Raw genomic sequence first — 24,875 nt, 5'->3', positions numbered from 1 at the left:
AATCCTTCTCACCTTGTTGGGAGAAATTTATCACTCTGGATTGCTTAAGGAATACTGTTACCTTCCTGAGTAAAACTTAACTGTATTTAGATAGTGCTGTTATTTGCTTTTCCAGCCAGGACTAGATGGTCAGCTGCGGTGGCAGTCTACAAGTAAAGATATTTTCCAGATGCTCAAGCACTGTAGCTTGAATTGTCTTCTGCCCTCTTCACTTCCACAACAGCAAGCTGCGCTGTGCATATGCTAAACAAGTGGTAGTCAGCCTGCAGAGGTGACTGGTAACGTAGGATGGAGTATTTGTATCCTAAATGTCAAGAGTTTGGCAGTAATAACTACCAGTGATTAATTAGATGACATGAGCTGTCTGTGATAATATCAGTATTTACTGGAGTTGTTCTACTTTTGAAGTTTATGAAAGATCAGAAAATAGGTTAATCAGTATTTTTGTAGTTCTTGCTTGCAGCTCTTACTGTAACCACCATTGTAGTCATGTCGTTCAGTGTTAAGTAGTCATGCAAAGAGCAGGGAGTTGGAATTGATGATCCTTTTGGTTCTCTTCCAACTCAATATTCTGTGATTCTACATAACTTACAATTGTCCTTTGTTTTGGAAAAACAGGGAAATACTTGTATTTGCAACGTTCCAAATATATTTGTCATATTCCTCACCCATCTCATGTTTTGCAGGGCATAGTTTTAGTTTTCATTGGTCGAGTTAGCAGTTGATTCACCTTATGACTTTAATATTATATGCTTGTGAAAAGTTGGCCAGGAAATCACTTCTACTGTTGCTGACTCAAATGCCCACATACAGAATTCAGTGGTATAAATGAGTCGTATAAATTTATGAACAGTCTTTGCCTGTTTTAGTGAACATTAATTTTTAAAGCAAATTAAATTACTAAAAGTTGTCATCTTTTCTTTAAAAGTGGGATGATTTTCTTTTCTGATATAATAGCCAGGATACTCTATACCATAAGTGTATTCTTATTGTATTGACTGTAAGAGAAGGCAACAGATTTCTTCAAAATAAGATTTTCTTCTGGATTTAGTGACTCTTTAGATTCTGAATAGCAGTTGGGACTGCAGTAACCTGCCATTTCAATGGTTCAGTTCTTTTGCAGAATGGAAGACATGACATGAAAGTGGAAAAAGTTTTATTTCCAATAATTATCCCCTGACTGTGTGGTCATCTGTAACAAATATATTTTGTGGCTAGAGGAAGGCTGATTTTTGTAAAGCAAACTTAATTAGGAATAGTAAGAGTTTACATGGGCAGCATATGCATAGAGAGGACAGAAATTAGCTGATATTATGTGGATAAGAGCTGGGAAAACTGAATGGGGAAACAATACCGGAAGTAGAAAACAAACAGACAGGCACAATAAATTTTCTAAAATGTATTTTTGGTTATAGTATTTTTTGTTATTGTTGTTTGTTGTTTTGTTTGTTTTTTTTTTTTTTTTTTTTTTTTAAATGTGCTAAGCAGCACAATGTTGGGAGTTGGGCAATCAGTGGGAATTCCTACTCTATGGTGCTGTATTTTGGGACTGACTGCCTGGCCCAGGGTACTCCTTGCCTAAATACAGGTATCTGAATCTTAAACAAGGACAGCTCAGGTCAGTACCTAATAGCCACTGGCAATCAAAGGGTTTTAAATATACAAAAGCCACCATGTAGTGATGTAAATAAGACAATTTACAGCCTGTTTAAACAAAGATGATTTCTAGCCTTTAAATAGTGTAGAAAAACGCACACAAGATAACTCAAATGATGAAGTTAAGGGGATGTGTATGACTGGTTTTCTTCTGGGACTGCAGGATATTTTTCTTATTGTTGGTATCTAAGCATCAGGCTTCAGTTCGTTGGTGAAAAACTCAGGCACCTCAGGGGTACTTTGAAAGAAGGCCTCCTGCTAATACTTTAACTGTGCTCTTCTCTGCTCCTTGTGGGATCCTCAGGGAACTTTCCTCCCTGTTAGATATTGCTGTCATTAGTCTCTGTTGATATGTTAGCAAAATAGATGTTGCTTCTGACAGTCTGGGGCTGTGCAGTGTTTGTACAGTCTGGAGTCTGGTGGGATCTGTCCCTGCAATTCAGTGCACTGCTGTACTTGGGAGCACACAGATAAAGAGGCCCAAGGACAGATCCTAGACAAACACATTTTTGTTGGTTCATCTATCCTCTTGAATAAACTGGGGTATTTAATGACTGTTGTTTGTTGAACACACTGTAATGGTATTTTGCACTTTTCCCTATGGTTTTGTTTCTTTAAATGCAGTTCTCCTGTGGTGCCACACAGGACAGTGTCATGACAGGACCAGTGATCCTGTCAGAAGACTGCAGAAAGCTCAGGTTCCACAAAATAATACCCACTCGGGGATTAAATGTGTGGGCTTCAGTATCTCATTCTTATTCAGTGTATCAGGTAGGAATAACCTGGGAAGTCAGTTCCAGAAGATGGCTGTATGGTGTGGTTTGGTATTTTTAATGTGTGTGCCTGTGGGCTGGAACACAGTGAGACTTGGGCTTGCCTTCCATGTTTCAGCTGCTCATGTATATGTAGCTCCCCATCTGTATAAGAATCTCAGAACAAGAGGAAATTCCCTCGGGTTGCATCAGGGTTGTCAAGCACTGGCACAGGCTGCCCAGGGAAGTGGTTGACTCACTATCCCTGAAGGTAGTCAAACAAATGTGTTGATGTGGCTCTTAGGGACATGGTTCAGTGCTGGACTTGGCAGTGTCCGGGTAATGGTTGGACTTGATAATCTTGGAGTTTTTTTCCAGCCAAAATGATTCTATGATTCTAAGAGTAGAGGTAGTGCACTGCACCTGTAGTAAGGGGTCTTTATCCAGCATTGTGGATGACATGCTAGGGTTCTCCTACATCTGACATACAAGGGGGAATGCTGCAAGGTCTCAGTTCTTTCTAAGGTCATCCATTCTTTTTTTTTTGTAGAAGGAGATTTAAGAAACAATGTTTCAATCCACAGAAAGGGGTCATTAGCCATAATAGTGGAAAATGCAGCATGTGTGTTAAAAACAGATAGATAAAGCGGGTCTCTGAAATCCTTGGAGAGAAACTAACCTGACTTGTATTTGAACTTACAAGTAATCCATTGTAACATCATCATCATAACAAATATCAGTGAGCAATTTCTCTTGGCTTCCTCTGACTTAACATGGTTACTCTTGAGAACACTGAGACTGTAGCATTTATTTTCAGTTTGGAGTTTGTAACTCCATCTGAAAGGCAGCAGCTCCCATCTGGCTTTGAAGCCTTGTCCATAAAACTGTACATCTGTTCATACCTCTGTGGGAGATAGAGGTATGCTGGGTTATTCTCTAGCCTTCTACTACCAAAAATTGAGATTAATGTAATGACTTAAGTCTGAAATATCAGCATACTGGAAATTTTACCTTCTCCTTGCACTTAGCCCCTTGGAGAATCTGTGTTGAAGAGTAAGAGGTTGGACCACAAAGCATGAGCTGCCTGCCTGGAAAGGAGAGGAATTGATTCTTGCATCTTCCAACTATTAAAAAAAAATCCTGAATGGAGGCCAATCTTAATGCAAATCATAACCAGGCCTGGGATTTGCTTCTTCTATAAACTCCTGACATCAGTGTTTCTTCATGAGTCTCAGAAATAGTTATCTCTTCACTGCAGGGATTCCTGAATGACTTCTATGTCTCATGTGGTGCAGGAGATCAGGAATGTGTGTTGCAGTGTTTCCTGACCTAAAATATCTGTGCTTCAGTGAATGGGAAAACACCAAAAAATGGAGCAGTTGTTTGTCAGAAAGGCCAATGGACTGCCTCAGCACAGAGTTTAACGCAAACCCTTGTCATGTCAATTAGATGTTATTTCGAGTTCAACAGGCGATGCAGTATTGTTGTGCTGTTGTTTCTTTATACAGTTAATGTGACACCAAATCCACAACACAATTCATTCCATTATTAATGGCTTTCATCACTAAACTATTTTTAGCCTTGTCAGAAAATACTTGAGAAAAAGAAAGTAATCCACTGGCAGATAAATGTGAATGCTTAAACAGGGCTTTCACCACCGCAGTTTCTTACTGCCTTCATTGTTGATTACTTTGAATAGGTGTAAGGAAATACCTCTGAATGACTGTATCCTAGCTGGTGGCATCTTCCTGTGAGAGAAGATGATCTGGACTACTGAGGAAGAATGTTCTTTTTTTTTCTGTTATGACAGGAAAAAAGTAGCTAATATTGAAATGATGAAGTTCCTGCCCCTGGCACCCACTTGCATATTTATCTGTCTTCTGGAAAATGAAAAACCTAATAGTGTCAACCACTTAGGCCTTGTGAATTTACACCAGTTCTAAGCTATTGAAAACACTGCTTTCTTCTTGTTTTCTGGTTACAGGCTTCAGGCAGTGTTGCATGTAGTTGAGATGACTTGACCAACTGATTGTAGCATTTGTTAAACAGGGAGGCAGAAAGAAAGAAGTTTGTAAGAGGAATGGAGTCCACCTTTTGGAGAAGCAGGATTTAGTTGATGTTGCTAATAATAGTGACTTTTTGCATTCTTTGTCCCTGAAAAATTTTCCATTCAGTTTTCATTATTTGAAAAAATGGAAACAGAAAACTATGGGCACTTATCCAGACCATCTGTACTTACAGTACTTTGACCCTTTTGTGCCTTCTAGATAAAAAATTTGTAGAAGGTAGTGGTAACTGTATGCATTTATAATTTATCAATATGATATGCTATGAAAGTGTTCAGACTGCATTAAAAATCTCCTGTTTCTAGAATAGTCTCAGATTATGGGGTTTTTGTTTAGTTTGGATTTTTGTCTGTGGTAGCGCATGAAGGTACCCAAAACCTTGAGGAAATTTGATTGGATCTTTTTCTTTTAAATACCAAATTATGTAAAGTTACTTACTTCCTGTTTTTTCTCAGTTTTATGACTAGTGCTTTTAGAAATAGGTGTGTCTCTGTGTAGTGGCATGGGTTGTGTATCATTACCTCCAAAAACAACCTCTGCTATTGCTTTCATGCACTGCTAAGCTGAAAGTTATGCACAAGTACTTGACATGGAAAATAATAGCATACATGGCCTGAGGAAAAAAAGAACCATATTTTTTCAAAGTTTGGAACTAAGATGAAAGCATTTTGGTTACCTTCTTATGTCTTTTCTAGACTGGATTCCATTTCTTGATCCTTTTGCCTTTACCAGCTGGTAGATTTTAGGTTAGAGATGTTAAGAGATAGAGAAATCATATTCTTCATCACTCTGAGTTAACTGTGAATTTTCCTACAGTATTTGTGATTCTTTTCACATTGCTTCAATAAAGAAGCCTTCATCAGCTGCCTAAGGAAAGTGTCCCACATTTTGGTAGAGCTTTCTTCCCCAAGGCTCATGCTCCCTCTTTCAGTTGGAACCCTCACTCTTAGTTACATTCTGTGCTGACAGATTGCACTACATCTCATTTGGAAAACTTGAGCTGACTTTTGGGGACATGATATTATTGCATTTCCATGGAGTTTTGTTCTTGGTTTTATCCCCTTCCTTTTCTCAGGCTAGCACAGGTCAGGGTCTGCTCTTGCTGTTTAAAAAAAGCAGTTGTCTTGTGTATTGGAGACAGGGTGAGTTCTGCTTTGGTTTTCCAGCAATACTTGCCAGAAGTGAAAACCTGTGACCAGCTATGATGCTTTCCTCTTGTATTTCCATCTTCTGGGCAGGGTGAACTCCTTGAAGCACAGAGGGGAGCCTGCATTCCTTCTGATAGCAGAAATAGCTGTTCCTGTTATCATTGCAAATTTTAATATAAAAATAACTTTTACTTGCATGTTTTAAAGAGCAGCAGTAGGGTCAGGCATTAGGCCACAGCTCTCTCTCCCCCAGAGAGAGCCACTAGATTGTTTTGTGTTCAATGCATCGTGCCAGGCACAGTGTCTTGTCCTAGACTGGAAATGCCACAGTGTTATAGCTAACAAGATTTAACCATAATAGTTTCATTACTTTAAGAGTCAGACCCTCTACTAGGGGGTTTTCTAATTGACAAACATGTTGTTCAGCTCTGCATTTCCATTAAGAAGCCTGCACCAGGCTTCTCTGTGTCTTTGTAATGAGACAGAGACTTGAAGTTATTACTCATCATAATTAAAAAAAAAAAAATAGACAAATAAGTTGGACTTCTGAGCTTAATACCTTGTTTTAGGATTCTCTTCACTGCTGCAAGCAAGATAATGAGGGGTTTCTCATGCTGGATGTAGCCTGTGTCTCTAGGTGACGGGAGAGGCACAAGGCAAAGGGAGGGTGAAACAGGGATCAGCAAAGCTTGGCTTTGACTTGACAGTCCTTGCAGGCACACAGCTGCTCTGAGTGTGTTGGTACTCTTGCCTTGGCCACCTGAGACCATCTTGCTTGTGCCAGGGGCATGCTCCAGAGCACTGAGAAGTTAGTTTTAGACTTAAACACAGCAATAATACTCTGAAAATGGAAATTCCCTTCCTGGTCCTTACATTTCTGGTGATGGGTGATGTCTGGGGCAAGTTGTTTCTCTCCCAGTTTCTAAAGAACTATGGAAATATAATTTTCCACCATCTTTCTATCTTTCATAGAATCACATAGTGGTTTCCACTAGACCACATTGCTCAGAGCCTCATCCAGTCAGGCCTTGAGCACTTCCACAGATGTTCTTTCAGGGACTTTAGAACAATTCTGCATTTTTCTGGGCATAATATTTGCTTCACCTTTGCAAAATGACAATCCACACCAATGTCCTCTTGTGGAGCTGTAAGACCCTTCAGCAATGCACTTCTCAAGAGTTTTCCTCAAGAGTAAGAGGGGCAGTGAGTCTGACTGAATTGCTAGGAACATGCTGTATGAATTTGTTACAGAATTGATTTTGAACAGCTTGGAATTTTTTTTCTCTGTTATTAATAAATACTCTTTTGATAGAGGAACATCACTTTTCTATATGATGTTTTTCCATTTAGTTTTTATCTTCCATTCTGATCCTAGGTTTGTATCTCTTTACTTTATTAATTGGAGTAAGTGGACACTGATTTGATGGGTTAGTCATTGCTATTAGTGTGGCCTGACTCCAGCAATAAACTGGATGGCATAGAATATCATTTTTCACCTAGGAGATATGAAGTGGAATAAAATAAGAGTAAATGGTGCCTTGTGGTGTTTGTATTCCATAAATCACATTTCTTACTCTGCTAGCTATGAGTCCCCTCATGTGTTGAGAGATGATTGCTGCAGACAGTTTTGAATGTGATTTGAGGGCAGGCTGTAACCCGAGTCCTGACCACAGCTGAGGAAACATCATACTCTCTTCTAACACTGGTCTTGGTGTACATGAAAAACATCATAATGTTCATTTTTTTCCTGTTTCAGCAGTAGATAAGACCACATAAGTAATTTCTGCTTATGAGAATTGCCACACTAAATTAATGCAAACTAAGTCTCATAGATTCAAGAATACTTGCAGAACAGTGCACAAAAAGAAAATGGCTCTGCCTCCACTTACAAGATGCAAATATCCTACTTTGTAACAAAAAAAAAAAAAGGCTTTAATTGAAGTGTGACTTTCACTGTCAAGTTCTGATTTTGTTTTCAATATATGCCATTGTGCTCAATGAGGGGAGAAGATTTTCCATGAGCAGAATTCAAATGTAGTATTTTAAATTAATGTAATGGAAAAAGGCCTATTAAATATAGTACAGAAAGGACCACTAGACATATTTCAAATTTTAGTGGGCACAGGAAGGGGGGTAAGGTTAGCATTTCTTCATTATTTATCTACTTTTCCGTATTATGACTAGCTCCAGCTGTACTCTATTTCCTTTCTAATTTTTTAGAGTGCAGGTGTAGTTACATTCTGTACAAGTGATATTTTGGGGCAAGTAGCAGAATTGCTGATGTCAACTGTTTGAAAACTGATACTGATCCAAAGAAAATGGCTTTCTTCATTCATCTTATATTGATTCTTGAGCTGTTGGATGTACTGAGATCCCATTTCACGTATTCTCTAGGAGAGCTAAAAACTTTCAAGTTTGGCATTGTTATTTTTCCACTGACAGGTGATATGTTCATCTGATGACACTGATCTGGATACTGGGCCAGAAGTTATGAGAGCTGGAATAGTGTGTTGGAAGGATTTATAATAATAAGTTTACAACTCTTTAAATGTCTGAGCGGAGATGATAATTCTGAATATCTGACTTGGGCTGAATTGTTTGTCTAGAATTTGAGTGGGGAGAAAGAGTTAATCTATTTTGAGGGCAAGATTAAAGCAAATAGTTTGGCCCTCTCTGTTTGCTGGACTTTGACAGTAGTCTAGTGGGCAGATAGGACCTGGTTTCTTTTGAGGAAAAATAATAAAACTTTTTGTAATACATGACAAAAATAGTTTTTGTTCTTGTAAGGAATAAAGGATGGAGCATGTGACTGTGATTGTTTTGCTTCCATCTGACAAGCTTGGGGAAGGGATTTGGCTCCCAAATTTGCCTTCAGACTCCCCTCTGCTCTAAACATGAATCCAGAAACACAAATATCCATTCAGCCCTTGTCCTTTGCTGGCCTACATGTTAAGAAATTACCCACATAGTGCTGGTGAGTCTCTATTCCTATGGGGGCAGCTGGAGATGCTGGGTACTGAGAGACACAGCATGCTGTGCTAGTGTGCCTAGCACAGGAGGAGGGCAAAGATACCTTTTCTTTGGGCATGCAGTTACTTCTAGACCAGCTTTGAATGCAAAAGGCGAATGGGTGGGAGCCTTAATTCTGGGAAAAGCTTAAGCATAAAAAAAATGTTTGAACAACGTAGGTCAGAGCTGACAATCACCAAGATTTCCCACATATGAGACATGGGAATTCAGTAGGCTAGACTACTCCAGAGAATTTTCTATTTCATTAGAAAATTTATTTAGAAGAAATGAGTGATCCCACTGGAAAACATATTGATTAAAGATGCATTTTAAATGTATTAAGTGCTATGAAAGTATGAAGTTCTGTCAAAATTAAACCAAAATTGGTGGATATTATGGTGCTGTTATTTGTGTATCTCATTTTCCCTCCTCTAAAGTCATACCCAGCAATTTTGTAATGCATTTACGATAACTTTAGAAAAGCTTGAGAACTGTGGGATTTTGACAATCCCACAGTAGTGCCCTCACAGAAATGAAGGTACAGGGGCTGGAAAGTGACATTATAAAATAAGAAAAACACAACTGGAATGTTTGATGGATAGTAACAGTAAGTGCCATTTTCTTAATTCAGGTGAATGCAATACTTTTTTTTAACCATTATCCTTTTTTATTTCCATATCCTTCAGCATCTACCAAAAATACTGCTTTAGTGGTAGCCTCTGACCAAGTTCCTTGCAAAAGTAAGCAGAAGTCCAGGACATGTTTTTCTTTGTTCTGGGAAGCATGGCAGATCATGGCAGGTCCTGCTCACCTAGGCAAAAGCATGTGACTTTTCAACACAAATTTTATCTTGCTGTTCCCGAGAGCAAGAATGGCAGGGAGAAGTATGGACAGCCCAAAAAAAAGTGTATTCCAGGATGTGCCTCTTCCTGGGTGCAGCCAAGCATTGTAGAAGCTTACTTGTTTCAGGACATGATTTCTTGCATTCTTCTCACCCTTTGATTTGATCTTGCTCCTCCTCTGAGACGGCTGACTGTCCTCTTGTGTTTCAGGAGCACTCTCTTTACCTAGTTTCCTGGTAAATGCACTTTGCCATGATTTCCCATCTTTGATTGACTTTCAAGGTCTATTCAAGTCTCCTTTTTCATTCCCACTCCTCTCTTGAAGGATCTCTGCCTTCCCATGGTACTCCCAGCTCTGTTCCCTTCATCTCCTGTGCAAAGAGTGCTAAAGGGCACTTTTAAACCTTTCCTCTCTGTGTGTGCTGTGTTACCATGATTCAGTGCATGGTGATGCAGTGTTTTTCTAATTACAGAGCACTCTGACCTGTTTGCTGAAGCTCTGTTGGTAGTTAATGAGCAGCTCTGGGAAGATGATCCCTGATGTGGCAGGTGACTCTGTATTATGAGTTATTAGCTGTGCTTTTGTGTTAGCCTGCCTGATCCTGTAAATAAATGGAGGTCTAGCATTGTGGAGCCCAGTGTTGGCCCCTGAAAATCACTGAGTAGTCTTATTTATAAGCACTTTGGCACTGGTGTTCATATCAAGGGCTATTAAAAGTAATTAGGTACTGCAGCTTTATTAATGGTTTAAGAGGTTCTCCTTGCATCTCAGTATGAGGCTGATCTGATGCAGCTATCTTCTTGATAGTATCCAAGAGTGTTTTGTCTTTCTGAGTACATCTTGTTCTGGCTCATTTCAGAAATCTGCTCTTAGCTCCAAGGTCTGCAATTGGCCTGCAATCTGTTGGCCTGTAATTAGTACCAATATTAAGTGCTATTACTCCACTGGTCTGAACTGCTGACTATTTTTAGATATGACATTGTTCAAGGTTTTGTCGCACAGCTTATTTCTCTCATCATCAATTGTACTCAGGATGCTGAGTATAAAATAATGCTGTTTTTTAGAATAGTTAGTGCAGACTTATGGAGATACCAGTTAGCTGGTATTTACACAAACTTATCTTTAGGTGGAGACTGTGGTCCAGTCCCAGGCTGAATGGCTCTGGTCAATATGTCCTCCTGGAATCTTGAAATGCTAAGTTCTTGCCTTGCCTGTGGGCCAGGGAGTGGATTTACACTTAGTCTGGAACAAAATCAGATATTCAGCATGCAAACAGGTTATGCAGGTAACATCCGTCACAGCAGAAACTGTGAACTCTTTGTCAGTGAACTAAATTCTCGTAAAGTCTTACGGAGAAAGATCCTGTTGTTGGCCCTCCATAAGGCATAAGCTTGGAAGTTTGATTTAATGAAAATTTGTGTAGAAACTAGGACATGTGCTGTGTCTGAATCATACTGCTAATGTATGAGGTGTCTCAACCTATATCTTCTCTTTGAATAGTAAAACTTTAGCCCTCTGGTGGCAGTAATATCATTGAGTCCCTGTTAATATTAATCACAGACTGTGCAGCCTAAGTGTCAACTTCATATTTCAAAGATCTTTTTTGAATGCCATTAGGTTTTCACAAATGAATATGTTTTGTCTTTTTCTTTCTCAGCACTACCATTAAAGAGAACTTGCTTTCTTTTACACCTCTAGATATACTAGATTCACTGAGCCTGGTGAAGAAAAACCATATAGCTATTAAAGATACAGTCTTTGAAGGAGAAACTTTTAGTACTTCAGAATCCCAGAGAGCAGACTGGTCTACTTATAGATGCAGGTTGAATGAGAGGTAATTAAATCTAAATTAGAAACTTTGGCAGTTTTCATCTGCAATTTTAGAATCTTAGAAAATACTTACATAAGAAAAAGGATGAGGGAACAGAACTAGAAAAACAGAACTCAGGAGGCTACCTACAATATGGATATTTTCTGCCTATGCAAACTAAGCAAGCCATCACAAAGTAGGATAGAAATAGGATCAGAAAACAAATAGGAATTCACCCTAAAATAAAGCTAGGGCTGGGGAAAAATTTTCATAGCAAGAGAAATGCTTGAAATGCTTTATTTTGAAAAAATTCTGGGAGTGAGAGGGTAGTGTTAACCAGTTATGATGTTGCAATAAATTTTAATTATTTTTAATATTTGATAGCATTCAGAGGTGTCAACAACAAATTTCTATGAAATGTGTTATTGTTCTACCTATACTGGCTGGCAAATTTTTGCTTAAGTCTCAGGAATATTATGAAGCTTAATTCATTCCTGTGAAAAGCTGTTTTTGGAACAGTTAGTGCAGATTTATGAAGATACCAGTTAGCCAGTATTTATGGCTGAACATTGTGACGTTCACTCATAAAAGACAAATGTATTCTAAGAGATTTGGTGAAAATGCAGGCAGGACCCTCCTGAGCACCTCCAGTTATAGTGATTACAGTCTCATTTCTCTGGGTGTGGACATGAGCCTCCTCCGTGGGTAAATGAGAGACACTTATACCACTCTTAAAAGTGTCCTGTGGTAACTCATGCAGAGGCCTGAAATACTGATGTGGTTGTTCACCAGAACGAAAAATTGCCTTTCTTCAACAAGGAACTGAAGCTAACAGAACAGAAACCTTTATGAGGTCAGTTTTCCACTCTGATTACTGAGCTCTCTGCCTTCCACAGAAAAGCAGAAGAGAAACCCTCCTACAAAACTAAGCTAATAACTAAACTGAGCTTTTTTGAGTTAGTTTTGGAAATATCACTTCTTTTTGGGGAAATAAATAACTTATTAACTTTGTTAGGAGATACTGCTGCAGATCATCATCTCTTTTAGTGTTTAATTTCTAAATTCCATAAATGTCAAATTTCTAGGCCTCAGCGAGATGTCTCAGTAATTAATATAACTACTTACTTCCCCTACTGCACAGCCTGCTTACCATGTGTGCTGAATCTACCAGCTTCTTTCCAAATTTCTGGAAGCTGTGTATACCAGCTAGGGTATTTGTATATGTATGTACACAGTGTATATGTATCCCAGCTGTCAGATATTTCCATGCCTCATGCTACCTCATCCCCATCTTGAATTGCAGCTGACAGGGCTTGTATCAACAATAGTGTGGCCAGCAGGACAAAGGCACTGATCACCCCTTGTACTTGGCACTGGTTTAATTCCTCAAATCCTATGTCCTGTTCTGGGCTCCTCACTTCAAGGACATTGAGGTGCTGGGCATGTCCAGAGAAAGGCAATGGAGCTGGTGAAGAGCCTGGAGCACAAATATCATGTGGAATGGCTGTGGGAGCTGGGATTGTTTAATCTGGGGAAAAGGAGCCTCAGGGGACACTTTATTGCTCCCTAAGACCACCTGAAAGGAGGGTGTAGCCAGGTGGGGACTGACCTCTTCAAAGTATGTAGGTTGAGAGAAAACAACCTCAAGTTGCACCAGAGGAGGTTTACATTGGCTATTACAAAAAATATTTTCGATGAAAGGGTTGTCAAACACTGGAACAACCTGCTCAAGGAAATTGTTGAATCGCCATCCCTGGAGGTATTTAGAAGACATGTAGATAGGCACTTGGGGAGAGGGTTTAGTGGTGCACTTACAGTGTTAGTTCAATGGCTGGACATTCTTGGATACCATGAGAAGGTGCTGTGTATGAGGAAACCAAGAGCCTACTGGAGTGTTTTAGAAAGTGAAAGGCTGGTGACTCCTGTTGGGGTCCTCTAAGCTCCAGAATTGAGGACTGGATATGACAAGCCAGTCTATCTTTGTTCTGTGACAAAATACAATTTGGGGATTAATATTGTGCAGAGGCAACTCCAGCTGCTTCTAATTTCTTTAATAGGAGCCCATCTGTCTAGCTGCCAGGGTATGACAGAGTTGTATTACTAGTTGCATTGATTCATATTCTCTTTTTCTAATGATGCATAGAGATCTATTACCCATATGTTCTTTCCATAAAGTGTATCTGCCTTTCATACAGTCTCTCCTGAGGGATTATTAGGAAATGGATAGGACTCCTGCAAGCAGACTACTAATCTGTGAAGGGATCCTGAGGAGAGAGCTGGGAAGTTGTTTCCCTTCCCCATGGTCTTGTGTGATATATGTGTGTTTGAATTCTCTCTGAATGAGTTTTCACTTCTTTTTTTATTTCTTCATGAAAAGATGCGTCACACGTAGTCTTCCTATTTCTTATGGCTAATATGCAGCTGAGCAAATTCTTCAGGATCATGTCAAGACTAGAAAATAATGTATTGGCTAATTCTCAGTGCAGATGAAAACAAGGCTTGGGAAAAATGTATTGAATATGCTTGTCCTATTTACATGAAAGCAGTGGCTGCACTCATGGTCCACTGGGGCCTCAGTTAAACTCTAAAATATGACAAAGAATCAGCACCTGCTCATTCATGTATTTATTTCTTTTGAGTTCACTTGCTACCATTTGCTGTTACTTCCACATTAGAGATGTTTGCAATTAATTGATTAATTGTATTTTGAGTTGCTCCTTAGTTGTTCCACTAAGAATTAAGCAATGTCAGCACTGTCAAATGGAGCATCTTACTTCAATCATATTATATGTGTTTTGCTTTCTTACTGAAGGATCTTGACTCTTCATTAGGGTTTTTAAAATACTGATGTTAACCCTAAGTGGATTGGGATCCACACGGTGAGAGAGAAATTCTCTCTCAAACCCTAATGCCACAGACAAAACATAGATGTGCTTAAGCTCATTGTTCTTATTTTTCAAGAGAACAACTGGCTGGATCTGCTGGACCATTTGTTTGCAGTGGCCAGAGCAGGATGGTGTGTGATGGGATCCAGATGTGTTTTTCAGTGAGGCTGCTCACCACTGTCACACAGCCTTATGTCTTCTGGCTTCAATAACCTAATTTAGCAATTTGCTAAATTAGAAAAAGACTTCATTACACTTGTGACTTTTAGTGTGCTTGTTTTAACTGGACACATTGACATGATAGCAAGTAGCAGGACTTTATGTACAGAAATGGAAAGTTAACATTCTTTATCTTAGTTTCTCTTGCCTAAGCAGAACCATGACACAGAACTTAGCTTTCACAATACTTGGACTTTGAGTATTTATTAATTCTTATATACATGAAACTTCCTTATGTGAAAATGTTCTCCCTTATTCTGAGCAAGTATTTTAAAATGCTTAATTCTTCCCTGATTTAATTTTTCCAGAGTTCTTACCATTATAGAATCAAATAATAAATTTCACTGGCAGTGTTGCAACTCTGTATGGATATATGTGGTTTCCAGTCAAGTAGGAGATGACATGACACTCATTTAGTAGGCTGGTTGGTCTGTTTTAAAAAAACTGAATTACTGTCTGAGGCACACACAGCATTTCAATAAATAACATTGCTCTCTGCAGATAGTTCTGGGGTTAGGTTTACTTGCTCATAGTTCTTTTTGGTTTGGATTTGATTTTGGTTTCTTTTTAATTTGATTTTTTGTTTGTGTTTATTTGTTTTCTGTATTTATTACTTGTACTTAATGAAGGAAGCAAACTACTTAAAGGCACATAGGAGTTACCCATTTGGATCACACTGGTAGTTCACTAACTCTAGTTATGATCACACTTAAGGGCATCAGAGAAAATTATAGTAACATCTACAGCACAGTGTATTGCATAACTTGTATCCACAAAAATAAGCCTCTTAATCTTTTTTGTCTGCTCCCCTTCCCCCCTTCAATGCTGAGGATATACTTTTTAATATTACTTTCAAAATTTCTGTTTATAAACTGTTTTTTTCTAAATAGGAACAAGAACAGCTCATACAGAATCATTTGTGTCCTGCTCATTTCCCTGTATGAAGCCATTTCCTAACCCTGCAGGTTAGGTCCTGACCATCTGGGCAGGCTTCAGGTGGCAGCTGGTCCCCAGGGAACTGTGGCAAATATAGAATGTCCAAGAAATATCTGTGAAGGAAAGGGGAAATGTCCTTAGGACAGAACAACACCCTGCAAGAAATCTAAGAATCAACATAGCATAGCAAAGATACCAAATAACAAATTGGGCAGAATAGAAACTTCTTTTTTGAGTTTTATATTCTCAGAGTATAATTCTGTCAGATGACAGAATGTCTCAAGCTGAGTGGAACTGCCTTTGCTGCCTGTTATTCTGTGGGAAATCCACTGACCTCTGGTGAGCTTTTTCTGGCCAGCTCATGTTTACCACTCCTTGCACTACATGTGAGTCAGGAGTTCACAGCACATTGTTGGCATTTCACATTATTCAAGTAAATTTAACAGGCTTTAAGGTGCTTGATCTTATCCAGACCATTCAACGGCTGAACATAGAGGTCATGAGCTTCATTTTCTCAATGCATCAGATCTCTCCTTACACAGATGTCAATAGATACCAGCAATGTGTTGAAATGTGCAGGAAGGTATCTCTGCAAGAGATGAGCCTAGCTGTACTGTAGAGGCTGTGCACTTCAACCAGTCCAGTTAGGAGAAAAAAAGTGCAATGGAATCAGGTATTTTTGTAGATTATTTTAAATAAACAGCATTGTATCAGGCAGTAACACAGGGCAGTGTCCTTACTCACATCCCCAACACTCTGGGTGACTCCCCAATGTCTCTGACAGCTGCTTCTGTCACCTCCTGCTGCACTTGTTTGGCTGTGCTCAAGGTTTCTTGATGCATGGCTGGAGAGGTGCAAACCACCCCTCCAGAATTCCATGCTGAGCTGTCACTCATAAAAACCTTTCTGACCAAAGCCTTTCTCTGCAGAGCTTTACTATTCAAGGTTCAACAGCCTTTGGCCTTCCGGAGTCTGGGATGGGAGGAAGGAGGAATACATACATCTCTGTCAACAAACATCTGTCAAGCTGGCTGGTCCCCAGGGAAGCAGTGTGTCATTTTAGCTCCTTCACCTTTTATTACATTGATGTGAATTTTGGATTTTTTTGGTTTTCATTTAATCCTCTAACTAACTATTTGGTTATAAAGGGAAGTGATACTACATCCTCCCACTGGTTTTGTGGAAGGTGTAGAAGTTTCTTCTGAATTTATCAGGAAGATTGAACACTTCCAGCCATAAATACTTTAACCTAATTGCTTTACAGACACCTGACTTTATTTAAGTCAATAAAACTTTTCAGATTATCAATTGATAAAAAATTATTAACTTTATCCATTTCTCATCAATGTTATGGAGACATTTCTGGAAACATGGAAAGTGTGTGCATTTGTCAGAGTTTCGGTTTTATTAGAAAGGTTGAGTATTATCTGTTAAAGTGGAAGTGGATACTCATTAGAAACTCAGGAGCATTCACTGAAAGGTTAAATGAACTGGGACACGCTATGTATTTCCCTTTCCCCCCTGCTATCTCCTGACTGGTAGAAGAGATGTTATTTCCCAGACAGGTGTGTCTTGTAGATTAATCCCTTTAGAAGTATTTTAAACTAGAACTGTGGCTTACAGTGTCTTAAATAACTATTTTTCATAAATATACAAGACCCTGCTTCCATCTTTGCTAAAGATGTTTTCTAGTGTCTGCTAGAAAATGGTGTTGCTAAAAGCTATTTTCATTTCAATGGCCTTAAATGAGGCAGTTTGTATAATGACCGGAGAGCAAGAAAACCAAAATAATGTGCCATTAATACATACCCCAGACACATTCATATAATAAAGATATTTTAAGGATCTAGTTCAATTTGACATCTTTTAATTAGAAGCTTAACTTTGATCTGTATTCAGGCCACAATTAACTTGGGCTGTTACTAATGAATTCTCTAAATAGATTTTTGTGCAAGTTGTTTCTACGCAATGGCTGGGAGCAGGGGAGTGCTGAGGAACTAGACAAGCAATTGCAATAATAATGTCTGGGACTAATTGCCTCTTAGGGCTTGACTTTGTCAATGGCTTTGTTTTCATCAGCTTCATTGATTTTTATTTTTTTTTACCAGAATCAGAGCCAGAAAATATGTAAGCAATCAAGTAGGTTTGCTTTTGAAAAGCATCATCTATAGCAAGAGATGCCTGTGCTGTGTCAATGGTATCTTTGGGTTGCTGTAGAGAGAGTCCAATTCCTGCTGTAGTTGAACTTTATGATTTGAGTGAATTGTTTCTGCCAAGACATTCCACAATAATAATTAATTTTTAGCTGCATCAAAGTTTAGGGGCAGGATGTACAACTTCTTCAATGTTGCATTTAACTCTATTACGTCTTCTCTGCCAATTTTTGTACATAGCAGCCACGAATCAGACCTTCCTAAGTAAAGAGATTAAAAACAAGGACTTTTTTTCTCTTTGCCTTCTGTTTTATGAGGTGTCAGATGACATTCATGACAGCTTTTAGTTGTAATCACAAATATACAGTATTAAAGAATATGGAAGCTGAGAACTTGGTTTTATCATTACAGGACTGGGAGATTTGAGAAACACTAAATGTGAGGGAATTTGGCTAAAATCATGATAGTTGCTAGGGCTGTGATGGGACAGTAGAATCCTCCCTTAGTTTTACATGCAGGCCTGCAGGAAGGCTTACACGTCTCTCCCAGTGATATCAAGGGGTCAAAGTCTCTCAAGTGATTGAGGCCTCCTGACCCAAGAACACAAGAGGACACAAACCATAAGTGACAGACAAGTAAATGTCACTAAGGAAACACACACAATGAGTGTGGTCCCCTTGGAAAGGCTGTGTGGGATCCCAGCTATGGCTTGCTCTCATCTCTCTATTAGCTAGCTGATGGGGAGTTGAAGAAGCTACCTACTTCTCAGCTGTACACAATCCCTGCCAAAAATTGATTACTTAGCCCACGTGCAGCTGCACTGTAGAGACAGCTGGTGCCATGATGACTCTCACTCTAGGTGTAGGAAAGGTCATGGTCTGGCCTAACCTTTGTCTGAACAGAAGTGCAGTGTTTATCTGCCCTTCAAGAAAACACAAGAAAGCAGTATCTGAATGCTTCTCTGGTAGTGAGCATAGGGATTTACTTGTTCTTCATGGAGAAATGCGCAATGTTAGGAAAACAGTGTTTACAAGGCAGAGCTCCTGGTGGCATTGAGACACTTCTCACCTGCTTGTTGGAGTGATGGCATTCTGATTTATGGGGGCACAAGAACGAAACCTAAAATTACCAATAGTGGTTTGTAGTTGCATATTCTGACCCACTTGAGATTTCATAGCTGCCTACAATAAGGAATTAAAACCAAAGGGATGCTGTTAATATTGTATAATTCTTATGCAATGGCCAAATAGGTGACATTGATTGATTAGAGAAAATGTCAAGAGTGAAATTACTCCTGCATTCCACAGAAATAAAGTAGAATGCTGTTATTGTAATTTCCATGTTTGCATCACACTTGAAATTGGTATTTCCTAACATGATTTAAATAGGCTGCGAATATTCTTATCTGATTTTAAAAGCCTGATTATTTTATCCCAAGAAAGAGCTGTGCATCATTTGAATGACACGTTTCAGGAGCTGTCTATGTTCTGCTAGAAAGTCATTAGACTAAGGTTGAGGAATGGCATACATTAGAAACTCATGCACTCTCTCTACTCTAGCATCATAAGTATATGCATGAACTCTGCCACAGCCTTAGATGCTGAACTTCAGTCTAGATCCAGTTCTTGAGCATCCTGACAGTTTTATGTTAAGAGTTACTCAGCCTGACACATTGCTGAGCCTCTTCTGTAGTCTAATGCTGTGCAGGGTGCTCCTACCCTGGGGGAAATGTGAAGGCAGTTGCCTAAAGAGCATGTGTGTGATAAAGTCATTTCCTTTATTGCTATTGCAGTCTCACTTCTTTAATTTAGTTGCATACAAGTGGAAATTGACAGCATTGTGTGCAGAACTCAAATGTAATCTCTTCAATCAACCAACCTAAGACTTAGTGACATGTACTAAAAAATACAGCCCCAACAACCATGTATCTGTCAGTTTAGCATTTTGGTTATGATGTCCTCTTTGGACTATCAGGCAAATGGAGTCCACAAGCTGTGTTCTGGAATTAGGAGAAGTTGAGAAATGAGCATTTAGAGTCAGATGTGTTTACTGTTCAGAACGTTTGATTTCCCCACCCCTGATGACACTTCAGCTACTTATCAGCTCTCTATCTTATCACAAGGTATGTGCTGTTCCTAGGGCTCTCCAGTAACACTCAGCTTGCCAACAACCAGCTACTGTGTGGTGCTTGTGGAAGTGGGTTGCCTAGAGAGGAGGATGTCAAAGAGAAGAGGCACAAACTGCATTTGACATGCAAAAAGGGCTTGAAAGGAAGAGGCTGATCATTGTCTTTGCTTCTGTGCTGTCAGCTGTGCCTGCTTAGATGTTAGGGTTTTTTTTTTTTTTTCAAAGCTACTTGATGGGTAGAGTGACGAAAGCTTTAATAATTCCAAGAAACAGAGAAGATCTGGGCCTCTACTGAGATTTGCAGGAGGTATTGTATTAGGTATGTGTCTGGAAGATATTTTTGTGGTGTACTGTCTGTTCTTCATATTGGATCCAGTAGGAATGTGTGAAGTAGACAGTTGAATCTGTGAAGATTAAAGAAAGTCAAAGGGAAAAGAGGAGAATTGAGCAAAATAATGGGAGATGTATCAGTATGAATGAAGCCTCTTTTTCTCAAAAAATTAGATATCTTCAGGTAAAATGAGGAATCCCATACCAAATGTGTTACAGGTAACTGTTTATTTTTGATGTGTTATCTGACATGGATTGTTTTTAAAGCGTCTGGGAAAGTTGTCTACTCTCTAAGTTTTGCTCAAAACCAGGTATAGCCAATGACATTTGAGTAACAGTTTGTTTCCCTTGGAAAAATGTGAAAATACTTAGGTGTTTCTCCTAGTGGATTTGATTTGTTCATGTTGAGAGCAAGCCAACCCTCCTTGAGGCTGGTTATTTTGCTAGAAGGGCAAATACCTATGGCTTTCATCAGATTAAGATACTGGGAAAACCTGGGATACTACAGTCAGGTGAAGGATGCTGGTCATCTCCATATCCATGCCTAATTTAAAGACTCAGACAAGTGGTAAGCTGGTGACAACAGACATTTCAGCAATGCAGATTCTAGTTACGACTAGAATAATTTATGTCTAAGTGTGACATCAGAGAGGTGCTTTGTGTTTGTGTCAGTCTTTTCAACAGAACACTGGGCTGCTCTTGTGGGAAACTTTCCTTTTGTAGCAGCAATCCTCAGCATGTGGCACAAAAGTAGCCAGAGATGGACAGTGGGTTTGTGGGTCCTGAGATCCATGAGGAAACAACTGAGAAGAGGCTGAAGACAGGTTTAGCTGCTGGAGAATCCCTTGTAGCAGCCATTTGGCTGCTTCTGAAGGATGGGTAGAGGTAATCTTTCATCTGGTAGAAGACTGATAGAGGTAATCTTTCAGCTCCCCACAGATCTCCATCTATAGTTACTTTTTTTTTTGGTGGCTGTTCAGGTAAATTAAATCCCTTTGTGTGTGTTAGAGTTTTGACATCAGAGTGAGGAGCCTTACAAATGCTTTATTTGCAAAGGACTGCTTTGTATACTCCACCCTTCTGCAGATCAGCTAACATCTATCAGTCTATTTTGCTTACTTATTTCTGCTTTTCCTCATGCCTGGAAGGGAGTTTTTACTACATAAGAACCCAAGTCACAGACTCAAAAGACTTGCAGCTGAGTTTTGTCATTAACTCATCACATGCCTATTGATAATCCATCTGCAAATAAGTGTCTATAATTTCGGGTGTCTCATCTTAAGACCTCATTTTTCAGTGCTAAAAAATGAGACTAATGCAGATAACACAAGGATATTGAGTAGAACTACTCACTGTATCTAACTATTGAAGAGCTGTTTGCAGGTGTTGTGTGCTTTTTAATGGTTAATTAGCATTATTTAACAATACTTCTAGCCTTAAAAGTTCCCAAATCAGGCTTTTATTCTAACTTCTATATAGAGATTTGTTTTCCAGTTACGACTGTATGTAACTTGCCACATGCTCTCATCTGACCCACTTACTAACTCTTGAGAGTGAATTGAGTTTAGTCTCATCTGTCTCAGTAGCTCAGATGTTCCTAGACTTTATCCTGAAAACCATTGCACAGAGTTAGTGTAGTAAATCCCCACTTTACCAGAGCAGTTGTCCCATATCAAGGAGCTGAAGGCTGAGAGCCCTACTCAGTAAGCAGGGTGGAAGTTTGAAAAACAGTAAGTATATGCCATACTCAGCAGGAAGCTTTCTCGACTGGTGGAAAAGGGACTTGATTAATTGACAGACTGCTCAGGGAATGGGTCACCCTTTGCAGGTATCACAGAGGGCCTTTCTTCAAAGAAAGGACCTTCTTTGCCAGTTCAGATTGCCCCATGATGGCAATCTCCCTATGCGTTTCATCTCTGCATATATCAAGACACAGTGAACTAGGATAACACAGGATTTTCCTTATTCTTTGTTTCACTGGCAGGAGAAAAGTTCCTTATTCATTTACTTAGAACAGAGCAGTATATGGAAAGTAGCAGAAAAATGCTGATTGTTATCTGTAATTTTCCTGTGCTGTTTATCACTGTTTCATAAAAGTGGTTTCCTTTGTGAGACAATTTCATGCCTTGCTAATTTCTAATGTATCTTGCTGCATCTTCAGAGGTACAATTTTAGCAGAGATTTTAACAAAATCCTTCTCAGATCCCAAATTTTATAATATTCAATATACTTCAGTGTGAAGGTCATTAGGCTTTTGAATCTATCAATGTGCTGTGTTGCTTCTTAAATTTAATTTTCTAGAAATAGTCAGTTTCCTATACTAATACATGATTGATTATACTTCAGCCTGGCAGAATCCAATTACTTGGTTTAGCAAAACTTCACTTTTCGAGGGGGATCACACTGAAAGCACATACTGTCAGAAGTTTGGGGCACTTCCCCATTTCCTTCTCCTTGCACATACTTAAGTGTTTCAGCATTCATTGAGCTGTGCTGAAACTCTGTCTCTATAAGAAAAATTCCTACTCCAACTTTCCCCACCCAAAGAGGACACAGAACATGTTACTATTATCCCTTTCATCCTCCTGCCATGTTTATTTTTCAGTTCAGCATGAATGTCTGTTGTCTGATATTTCTGCCATGGCATGTGTGCTTTGGAATAAACAAGATTTGTTACTATTTCTCCAGGATAAACTACCTGTAAAAAAACCCCATTGTTTGAAAAATCTAATTGCACTTAGTCTGTCTAAAATACACCAGTTGTCTCATTTCAGAGCTGGAGACATGTCTGAGCCCCTTGTTCTGCTCACATGTCAAAGGCTGTTCCTGGTGAGCACCTCTGGAAAAGTGTATTTATATGCTCAGATCTGATACTAGACAAATTTCTTAGTAGCTCTGAATGATGGTCACTGAAAAGCTAGAACCTCATGAACCTAAATGTCCTTGTATCATGGTTAGTGCTGCCAGATGTACCCTTAAATCCAATAATAGAATTTCTTTGTTCACAGATGAAAACATACCTCTGTAAATCCTCTGGCACCTTCCTGCCTATCTCCCCACCTTGAACTTCTAAGTAGGAGGAATCAGGAGAGACACTGTGTTGGATTTACACTAAATCTTGGCCATGCATATATGATGCAGTTATATGTCAGGTCAGACCAGAGCTGTATTATGTCACCCTGATTAAAAAATGGACTGCCTATCATGATGTCAGTCTGCACAATGCCATTGATTTGGCAGATTTTTAACCTAAAGAATTATAACCTCTTTCTGCTTGATCACTTTATTAAATTGAGATTGGTCTTTCATCCAAAATGTCAAGGAATCTGCCAGCAGCTTAGCAATTAATGAGAATAATGACCTGCTGTAAAACAAACAGCAGTGAATTAAATGTCTGCATTTGCCAACAAATGGTTAGCTTTTTTTCACCTGTTCTTAATGCTCTTCTTTTAAAAAAGACACTAAAGAGAGTGTTAATTGCATTTGAACTCATTCCTTTTCAGTGCTCAGAATTTTGTCTCATAAATAGGGACAGCTTATGTTAAGTCTGCAGTAGCAATTCTGGCCCTAAGATTTTTACTGCATACTTCAAAGATTTCTGCCCCTGCTGCTAGGATTGCTTGACTAATCATGGAACAGTTGCAGATCTGCTTAAATCATAGCTGGAAAGACCACATCATTGCTAGAAAAGACCAGAACTGATACCAGTTTACATTAATATGCCACAGAAACTGATCCAGTCCTGTAAGGAGGGAGACAGATATTTAAATGGGCAGATTGTCAGAATAGAAAATTATTTTAAGCTTTTTTAAGCTCATCTACTATTGAGTCAGAGCTTTAATTCCCAATGAATTAAACAGACAATCTGAGAGAGTTTTATACTTAAGCAGATAGGGGCTAAATTCTTAAAAATACTCAAGTAGTTATTTTTACGGTAGAACTGAAGCCCTTGAATCACTCAGACTTTGCAGTGTTGGACAGAAAACACTGTATGTGCATTAAAAATTTGATAAAATTATGTGTAAAAAAAGTGTATTCTCTAAGTGAATGTACTCTTTCCATTTCACATTTATAATCAAAAGGATTTTAGAGGTTAAACACTTTACATGTTTGGACAAACATGGAAGTGAAACTTTTAGTGAAATTTTACAACACTTTTATGTTCCTTTCGTGTTCACACAGGCCACAGGTCAGATTTTATCTGCATAAAATATAAGAAAGATCCCTATTACAGTACCAGAGAAAGTGGGTGAAAGTATAATTTAAATCAGAGGCAAAAATCTTGCTTAATTCAGTGAAATCAGACTTTTCCTAGTGTGTTTAAGAATATATTAGTTCTTTGCAAAATAATTCTTGCCTTTAGGATAAAATGCCAGAAAATCTCCCACATACAGGAGGAAAAAGAGTCACTGTACTAGCATAAGCCTGTAAATACCATTGGAGGCATTATTGCTTGAACAATGTGAGTTTATTATCTTGTATTATTCAACATCTGAAAATACATTAGTTGTTTCTCTTATGTGTATTAATAGCAAAGCCAAAACTAATATGCTAGATCCTATGGGAGAGAACCTTGGAGCTCCTTGCATACAAGCTGCAGCTTCTTGCTTGTTCTCCAGGAGGGCACATTAAAAGGCCTTTTATGCTTTTTTTGAAGTGCTGGGCCTTTCCCGTGTTACCATCTCAGACCTTCCAGGTGGTGGCACTGTCACCATAACCCTGGGCTTCCAGCTCTTCCATCCCTCACTCCTGTTGCCTGGTGCAGAGGACAGAAGCTAAGACTCTCTTAACACACAGTTTCTTGGTCATTGCCTTCATACAAGTTTAGAAAGATCACAGAATGGTTTGGTTTGGAAGGGATCTTAAAAATCATCTGTGACATCTTCTATTAGACCAGGTTTCTCAGAGCCTCATCAAGCCTGGTCTCCTCCAGGTGAGTCC

The 24,875-nt window shown here is 39.0% G+C and overlaps 1 protein-coding gene across 7 annotated transcripts in view; it reads left to right on the top strand.

The window, feature by feature from the left end:
• Nucleotides 1-24,875, top strand: part of TMCC3 (transmembrane and coiled-coil domain family 3) — a 132,677-nt gene that overhangs the window by 42,936 nt on the left and 64,866 nt on the right. Inside the window, exon 1 of one of the 7 annotated variants that reach the window (XM_085568450.1) lies at nucleotides 31-19,923. The exons of 5 other annotated variants lie outside the window; for them this stretch is intronic. The gene's annotated coding sequence lies outside the window, so the exon portion shown is untranslated. Of the gene's footprint in view, nucleotides 1-30; nucleotides 24,868-24,875 lie in introns of those variants that run through there. One more of the 7 variants, XM_085568449.1, reaches the window with a different exon arrangement.

This window comes from Lonchura striata, chromosome 1A (assembly GCF_050655825.1).
Source record: "Lonchura striata isolate lonStrDom1 chromosome 1A, ASM5065582v1, whole genome shotgun sequence".
Classification (NCBI taxonomy): domain Eukaryota; kingdom Metazoa; phylum Chordata; class Aves; order Passeriformes; family Estrildidae; genus Lonchura; species Lonchura striata.
The sequence above is the reverse complement of the archived record's forward strand: the minus strand, read 5'-3'. Positions and strand labels throughout refer to the sequence as shown.